The 9,062-nt window shown below is 46.1% G+C and overlaps 1 protein-coding gene across 2 annotated transcripts in view; it reads left to right on the forward strand.

Annotated features, from left to right (window-relative positions):
• LOC121856542 (LIM and SH3 domain protein 1-like) overlaps positions 1-9,062 on the forward strand; it is a 95,641-nt gene that overhangs the window by 31,636 nt on the left and 54,943 nt on the right. The gene's annotated exons all lie outside the window — the stretch shown is intronic.

The following is a 9,062-nucleotide window of genomic DNA, read 5'->3' on the forward strand; positions in this document are numbered from 1 at the left end:
AGGAGCACCACGCAAGGTGTCAATACTTTCGAGTTAGCCCGACTGCATACCGAGGCAGACAAGCGCCAACGCCGGAAAGACGTTGCCGCCTCCCCTCCCGCAGTAAATGTAGCCCTCCACATGTGCAACTTCTATGAACGACTCTGCCGGTCCCGTATCGGCCTCTTTAGTCATCTCAAAACTCACCAACCTAGGTGACATCCCTAATAACTCACATCATTGTATCATAGCTGGATGATCGTCATACTTGATTCCGAGTGACAGCTAAGTAGTAGTAGTAGTAGTAGTAGTGTGTGTGTGTGTGTGTGTGTGTGTGTGTGTGTGTGTGTGTGTGTGTGTGTGATATAACAGGTGATCCATTCCTCTTTATATGATTTTATTCAGAAACTTCAATAGTGTTGCAATAAGTTAACACATTAAAACCAACCTCACAACAGTACTGCTGCAACACACGATTCCTCTCTAGCCTTGTGTTGATAATTACTTCAGTAGGAAAACAATTATCCCGTTAACCAAGTTCCTCATTGTGTTGGTGAGAGTCACAGTGTGTTGGTCGACTCTTGCTTTCCTCCTCTGGTTTACTTAATGAACAGGTTAATGAACGAGTACATAGGTTAGAGTGCTCGTATGTATGGTGTGTGAAGGTGTATGCAGGGTTGGGGGCTCACATACACACACACACACACACCTACCTGTGGTCGTGTTAAGTGTCTTGGTTTAATTGTTATATCCTTCAGTAATTAACTAGTTATCCTGTGTTTACTCCCATTTATTATCTATAACTGGCATGAAAAGTTAACCCAACCACTGCTAGATTTTTTATTTTATTTTTTTATTTATTTATGGTGATTTTTGTTTGTTTGTTATTATCCTCCTGTCTCTTTAACTGGTGACGTAGACTGTCTCTTTAACTGGTGACGTAGACTGTCTCTTTAACTGGTGACGTAGACTGTCTCTTTTAACTGGTGACGTAGACTGTCTCTTTAACTGGTGACGTAGACTGTCTCTTTAACTGGTGACGTAGACTGTCTCTTTAACTGGTGACGTAGACTGTCTCTTTAACTGGTGACGTAGACTGTCTCTTTAACTGGTGATGTAGACTGTCTCTTTAACTGGTGAGGTAGACTGTCTCTTTAACTGGTGACGTAGACTGTCTCTTTAACTGGTGACGTAGACTGTCTCTTTAACTGGTGACGTAGACTGTCTCTTTAGACTGTCTCTTTAACTGGTGACGTAGACTGTCTCTTTTAACTGGTGACGTAGACTGTCTCTTCAACTGGTGACGTAGACTGTCTCTTTAACTGGTGACGTAGACTGTCTCTTTAACTGGTGCTGAGTGTCTTATCTGTGTAACCTAAATAATGTTGTTTGAGATTATAATCGTGTTTTACCTTAACTAATTAGGCAAGTCAACTAATTTGGTAATTTTTTTTTACTTTTTTTATCTAAGAGGAATGACTCAGTGGAAATAATTCAGAATCTGGGCACTTTTTGTGTCGGGGGGTTATTTTCATGCATGGCATTGGTACATGTTCAGGCTGTTAAATAAATAAGATTGGTGAGGGATTTTTTGTGTATGTTCCGTAAAGCTATAATTATTAATACAAAAATACAATTCCCTCACGTGTAAAAAAAGAAACGTGTGTGTGTGTGTTGATGTGGGTCAGTGTGATGATGGTGGTGGTGTTGATGGGAGGGAAATTACCGCGGCAGGTGGATTGCGGGCTGGTGTACATAGCTGTGTGTGTGTGTGTGTGTGTGTGTGTGTGTGTGTGTGTGTGTGTGATTATGAGTTTTTATTACACAGCCATCGTCTTCATGCTGCAGCCTCACCGCTCTACGATGTTATTAGGTAAACTTCAGCTCTCTCTCTCTCTCTCATGGATGGATGTCGTGGTGTAGCTGAACTAAGTCAAGGTAGACTGCCACAATCACTCTGGCCAAACTATTACATTTGTTTAAAAGTGGATTTCATAAGAGGAGAACTGCCAACACTTGATAGGAGTTTTTTTATTTTTTATTTTATTTTTTTATTTTTTGCTCATATGGAGTAAATGCCCCGCCCTTCCTGCCGCTTGCCCTCCCACTCACTCTCCCACTCCTCCCCTCCCACTTCCTCCTACTCCCCTCCCACCTCCACTTCCTCCCCCTCCCCAACCCCCCTCTCCCTCCCACCCCCGTCTGCCTGCCTCACTCAACTGATAACCAAATGGACTCTAAATCGTGAATTATCATTGGTCTTTTCATCCAGCCAATAACAACCCCGCAGGAGAGAATGTGGACGGGGTTTTATTTTACAAATCTATAAGAATTTAAGGGATTTAACCCGACTTTATGTGGTTACTGTGGGAGGAGAAGATGTCAGTCAACTCAGCCCCAAAGACTGACTGATACTTAAGACTTTAGAGTGTCGTGCCCAGGTCTTGGAGTCTTAAGACGTGGCTATTATAAGACCAAAAGATACCCGACCTAACCTGACCCGACCCGACCTAACCTAACCCGACCCGACCCGACCTAACCTAACCCGACCCGACCTAACCTAACCTAACATGGCCTAACATGACCCGACCTAACCTAACCTAACCTAACATGACCCGACCTAACTAACCATGACCGACCTGACCTGACCTAACCTAACCTAACCCGACCTAACCCGACTAACCGACCTAACCTAACCTAACATGGACCTAACCTGACCCGACCTAACCTAACCTAACCTAACATGACCCGACCTAACCTAACCTAACCTAACATGACCCGACCCGACCTAACTTAACCCAACCAAATAATAATCATATCTCACACGACCGCTAATTCTATCCATTCTTACGCTGATGATTCTACTCTTCACATTTTTCCCTCCCCGTAATTCTCAAACTAGATCTATTTCTAGAGCTCATATCATACATTAATGCGGATCTGTGCAGCATCTCTGAATGGGGAGGTAGAAACTTGGTTAAATTCAATAGTAATATAACACAGTACAGTATACTATATTTACCAATTACACTTTCCGAAATAGAAGATCTCCCACCAATTACATTTCAGGACGTAATCATTCTGTCAAATTCTAAAATAGATATGTTAAGCCTCACCATTTCCTCTGTCATGGAAGCCACACATCCACGTCATTGCTAAAGTTGCCTCCCAAAAGCTGGGAATGCTGTACATATGCCGCAGCTACTTCACTTCTGAGGAGTTTGCTTCATGTATATAAGGGATTCATTCGTCCTAACTTGGAGTACTGCTCTCATATCTGGGGTGGCTCTTCTGTCCAACTGTTAGATAGGGTGGAATCAAAGGCATTTCGTCGACAATATCTCTTCCCTTTCTCTTGGCCACAATGTTGCTTCACTCTCTCTCTTTTACAGGTACTTTAACGGACAATGTTCGGTGGATTTGGCATCCTGTGTACCGCCGGCAAGGCCGTGGGCTCGTAACACACGTCTTGCCCGCGGTGCCCACCATTTTTCTGTGGATGTCGGTCACACTATAATAACCCGTTATAGTACATCCTTCTCTCCTCACACAGCCAAAATGTGGAATGCTCTGCCTTCTTCTGTGTTTCCATACTCATACAATCTGTCTCGCTTTAAGAAGCGAAAAGGGACTGAATATACACAGTGGACAGAATGACTTATTGCATACAGTGACATGAGGAGAAATGGGTCGTTTAACAAAAGCTTTCATTACAGTAAGGAAAAGAAACATGACTATATAGAGTAATATTATTGTTTACAGTGAGAAAGATGAGATGAGAACTACAGGAACACTCGGCTCTCTCACTGGGGGGGGTGTATGAATTAATGGGACTACACGCAAGAGGAAGCAAAAACTCATGGTGGTGACTGTCCAATTACACACACACACACACACACCCCAACACACACACACACACACACCCACCACACACACACACCACAACACACACACACACTTCCGTCAGCCGTGATAGCGTTATCCACCCCGCCAATGCTGCAGCTCATAAGGACAAACTAGAACAATTAATGTGTCGTAGTTGTTGTACAGTATACATCAGATCTAATGGGTCTAGGGTGGTAATGAGTAGGCCTATGGTGGTGGTAATGAGTAGGCCTATGGTTGTAATGATGAGTAGGCCTATGATGGTAACAGTGAGGAGTAGGCCTATGGTGGTGAATAGGTATATAGTGGTGATGATGGAGTAGTCCCATGGTGGTGACGTTGAGGAGTAGGCCTATGGTGGTGATGGTGAGGAGTAGGCCTATGATGGTGATGAGTAGGCTTATGGTGGTGATGGAGAGGAGTAAGCCTGTAATGCTGATGATTCTTAGTAGGCTTATGGTGATGGTGACGAATAGGCTTATGATAGTGATGGTGACGAGTAGGTCTATGGTACTGGTGAGAAATGTGACTATTAAGGGATTTGTATTATATCCAACGAGTTCGCTGGACACACACTCACTCACTCACTCACTCACTCACTCACTCACTCACTCACTCACACACACACACACACACACACACACACACACACACACACACACACACACTTTAGGCTATCTGTCGTGTGGACTAACTTTTCAGTGAGTGATTCATGATGTTCTTGTGAAACCTGACAGGGAGAGTGTGTAGGTGTGTGAGGGAGTGTGTACGTAGGTGGGAAGGGTGTGTGTGTGTGAGGGAGTGTGTAGGTGGGAAGGGTGTGTGTGTGGGTGTGAGAGTGAATAAGTGGCTAGGGTGTGTGGATGTTCAGTAATAAACTTGATGTTATTTAAGAGTAGCGACATGCTGGCCTCTCCCCTCTCCCTCTTGCCTTCAAACGCTTTCCTCTTGACACAGTGGACTGGTTACTGGTGTGGGAGTCTGACACACTGTCCCTTACGGAAAAATGTCACAGGAAGCGATATATTTAAGCAGGAGATTGTGTGTGTGTGTGTGTGTGTGTGTGTGTGTGTGTGTGTGTGTGTGTGTAGTTTAGTTTAGTTTGTTTAACAAATTTATTGCAGCTTGTAGTACAGTTTGCCTATTGTGAGTAATTCAGTCAGGTCTTGACACTGAGGGTGGTATCACTTCTCACTGCCACACAGGACAGAGGTTCATACAAAAGAAATACATCATATATATATATATATATATATATATATATATATATATATATATATATATATATATATATATATATATATATATATATATATATATATATATATATATATATATATATATATACATACACAGAGGGTGTAGAGGAGATGTAGAGAGGAGGGAATGTGTGGGAAGGGGAGGCTTAAAGGTGGGGTGTGGTGGGAGTGGGGGCAGAGTCAGAGAAAGTGTGGGAAGGAAAGGGTGGTGGGGGTGGTGGTGGGGGTGGTGGTGGTGGTGGTGGGGGGTGGGTGGTGGTGAAGTGGTGGGGGGTGGTGGTGGTGGTGGGGAGGTGGTGGTGGTGGTGGGTGGGGAGGGTGGTGGTGGTGGGGGTGGTGGGGTGGGGTGGTGGTGGTGGTGGGGGGGTTGTGGGGGTGAGGTGGTGGTGGTGGTGAGGTGGTGGTGGTGGTGGTGGTGGTGGTGAGGGGTGGTGGTGGTGGTGGTGGTGGTGGAGGTGGTGGTGGTGGTGGTGGGGGTGGTGGTGGTGGTGTGGTGGGGTGGTGGGTGGTGGGGTGGGGTGGTGGTGGGGGTGACACACTGGAAGGTTTTCATCGCTGGAATGTTGCCGGATCTCACGCCTGTGTTATGAACTTGTTCCTGCTGTTGTCGTTAGTGACGGTGATGTTAGCGGTTGTAGTGACATAATGGTTGTAGAGGGTTGGGATTCTCTTATATCTGAGACTGACGCTGTTTTAATGGTGACTGTGTTCTTCCTGGAGCTGTGTGTGTGTGTGTGTGTGTGTGTGTGTGTGTGTGTGTGTTGTGTGGTAGGTCGCATGGTTGCAGGGAGGGGTATATACTAAGCCTTGATATCAGGACGCCGCTGGGAGAGTGATGGTGGCTGTGTTTACCGTGTGGTCAATATGGTGTGAGCGTAACGTGACTGGGTACGATGACCTCCACTCGGGGCCATAACACCCCCTCCCCTCCTCCCTCCCCTCCCTCCCCTCCCCTGGCCCCCCTGTAATAACTATCCCTTTACAGTATTTCTTCTTACTTGTGGTGGGAAAGTTTGTGTCATGATTCTGCCCAGTGGTTGTCGAGTCGTCTCTCTTATGGCCTCGAACTACGTGGAGGTTAAACAGTTAATTAAAGCAGCCTGATTATATTAATACTATCATCCCTAATTAGTCTCTCTTTGGTATAGTTCTGGCCCGCCAATAAGACTTGTTAAGAGTATTATAACATGTGACTTGACCACCTGTGTTTGTGTATAGGGATTAATGAGCTATTATCGCAACACCTGGGTAATATTCACACCTGGATAATACCGTATACACCTGTACTATACACCTGACTATTTGTTTCCTTCCCCCCGACCCCTCCCCTAAATGGTGTATTTCTGTCTGACGTAAGGTTGAGAGAGAGAGAGAGAGAGAGAGAGAGAGAGAGAGAGCTTTATTCACAGTATTTCGTTGTGTATTGTCTGTTTGCAATTGTCGTGAAGAAGTGCGTGCGTGCGTGCGTGCGTGCGTGCAAAATCTTGCCACAACAAACCCACCGCACACACACAATTGCACATTACCTGTAGCCGAGGTTCTGGAAGGAGGGAGGGAGGGATACAGGTCCTTCCTCCACCCCTCCCACCTCTTTCCCCTCTCCCTCCTCCCCCTCCTTCCCCCCTCCTTCCTCCCTCCCCAACTTCCCCCTCTCCTCCTCCTCCCTCCCTCAATTACAATACAATACTCGTGGTGAAATAAATCCGAGAATGACAGCTCCTATGACCTTACAACTCTCTCCCCCTCTGCCGTTTCTGCCCGTTCTCTCACTGCTTCTAAGGTCCTTAGTTTCTTTTCCTTTCTGCCGTTTCACATTTTTTTTGGTCACGTTTTAATTTTTCGTCCGAATTTCTATTTTTTATTTATTTTCTTTCGTCAAATTTATTTTTTTTTATTTTTTTTTATTTGGATAAGTTTCACGTTTCCATTCCAATGAGTTTTATCGTTTTCTATTTTATTTGATTCAAGTTTCAAATATTTTTTCTTCTGACTTCCGTAAAGTTTCGCGTCCAGTTCCTCCCGTTTCACCCCCCCCCCGTGGCTATTGGTAGGTGAGGTGGTTGTATGTGCCCCTCGTACATAGGTGAAGTTGTATGTTCCCCCGTGGCCAGGTGTGGAGGTTGTGGCGTGCCCCCCGTGACCCGCCGCTCAGTTAGCCTTCCAGAATGTTGTAACTGGCCTGTTTACCTGGACGCGGTGAATAGTAGGTGTGTGTACAAGTTAACTGAACCAGCTGACACACACACACACACACACTCTCACACACACACACACACTCACTCACACACGAGTATCAACCACAGCTATCCACACGTTCTAGTCTGTTAGCCACACGCCCTTACATAGTCTCACTGTTTAACCTAAGTATATAATATATCCATTTGCATTGTATCCACACGTTCGTCTCATATCCACACCTACTTATCCACACAACCAAATGACGCATTAAAGACACATACCCTCCCCCTTGATACATAAAGACACATACCCTCCCCGTGATACACAGATACACATAACAGTGATCGCTAGTGGCCGTGACAGTGCAGTGTGGTGACCGCCGTTAACACACACACTAGCGGGTTGCACACGGTCGTCTTACTCCGGGGTTGTGATAACTGGTGTGCCTGTCTCTCTGTCTGTCTTGAACGATATATATATTATTTTTTTTATTATTTTTTTTTTATGTTAACGGGGCTAGTCGAGTGTGGTGTGTAGGTTGTGTCTGTCTGTTTCTTGTGTACGTAGTTATTAATTATATATACCGTTGATGATGATGATGGTAATAATAATATAGTAATCCCAGGTGTGTGTGTGTGCAAGAGCGTTACTGCACTGTGGGTGTTGAGATGTTTAGTTTGTTGGCAGTGTTACGAACATTACCACTACCACCATCCTTTGGGACCGCTACCACCATCCTAGGGACCACTATCCCTGGGACCACTACCACTATCCCTGGGACCACTACCACTATCCCTGGGACCACTACCACCATCCTAGGGACCACTACCATCACTACCACTATCCCTGGGACCACTACCATCACTACCACTATCCCTGGGACCACTACCACCACTATCCCTGGGACCACCACTACCACTATCCCTGGGACCACCACCACCAGAAGAGACAGAGCATGAGACAGTTGATGCCCGGGCTACACTAAACGTTCAGTAAACGCACTGTTGAAGGTGACCCCAGGCACAACTCCGTAGGTAAACAAACACACACGCACACACACACACACACGCACACACACACACACACGCACACACACACACACACACACACAACACACGCACACACACACACACACACACACACGCACGCAGCACGCACACACACAAACACGCACACACACACACACACACACACACACGCGCACACACGCACACACACACACAACACACACACACGCACACGCACACACACACACACACACAACACACGCACACACACACACACACACACACGCACGCACGCACACACAACACGCACACACACACACACGCACGCACACACACGCACACACACGCACGCTCTTCCTTCATGTAACTCCAGTTACCACCCGCTGCAGGTCACCATGTGGCTCACACCTGGTGGAGGTCTGTTCGTCTCTTAACTAGTGTAGGTCACCACACCTTGTGCAGGTCACCACACCTGGTGCAGGTCATCTGCGTTACATACCAGTTGTGACTCACCAGGACTGGCTCACCATATGTGGTCGTGATGGTGCGAGTGAGAGGCCCGTGTGGCACCGTGTACCTCACCACCACCACCACCACCGTGTACAGTTGTCAGGCCACACTACCACCAGCTGTCAGTTGTGTCCTCTAGGTGTTGAGTTGCAGTGCTTGTTGTGTATGGTGTCACGTGTATGGTGTTGTAAGTCATCTGCTGTGTGTTCAGTTAGGTTAGGTTAAGTCAAGTTAGATTTGGTTA

Source organism: Homarus americanus, unplaced genomic scaffold (genome assembly GCF_018991925.1).
Source record: "Homarus americanus isolate GMGI-L3 unplaced genomic scaffold, GMGI_Hamer_2.0 scaffold51941, whole genome shotgun sequence".
Classification (NCBI taxonomy): Eukaryota; Metazoa; Arthropoda; class Malacostraca; order Decapoda; family Nephropidae; genus Homarus; species Homarus americanus.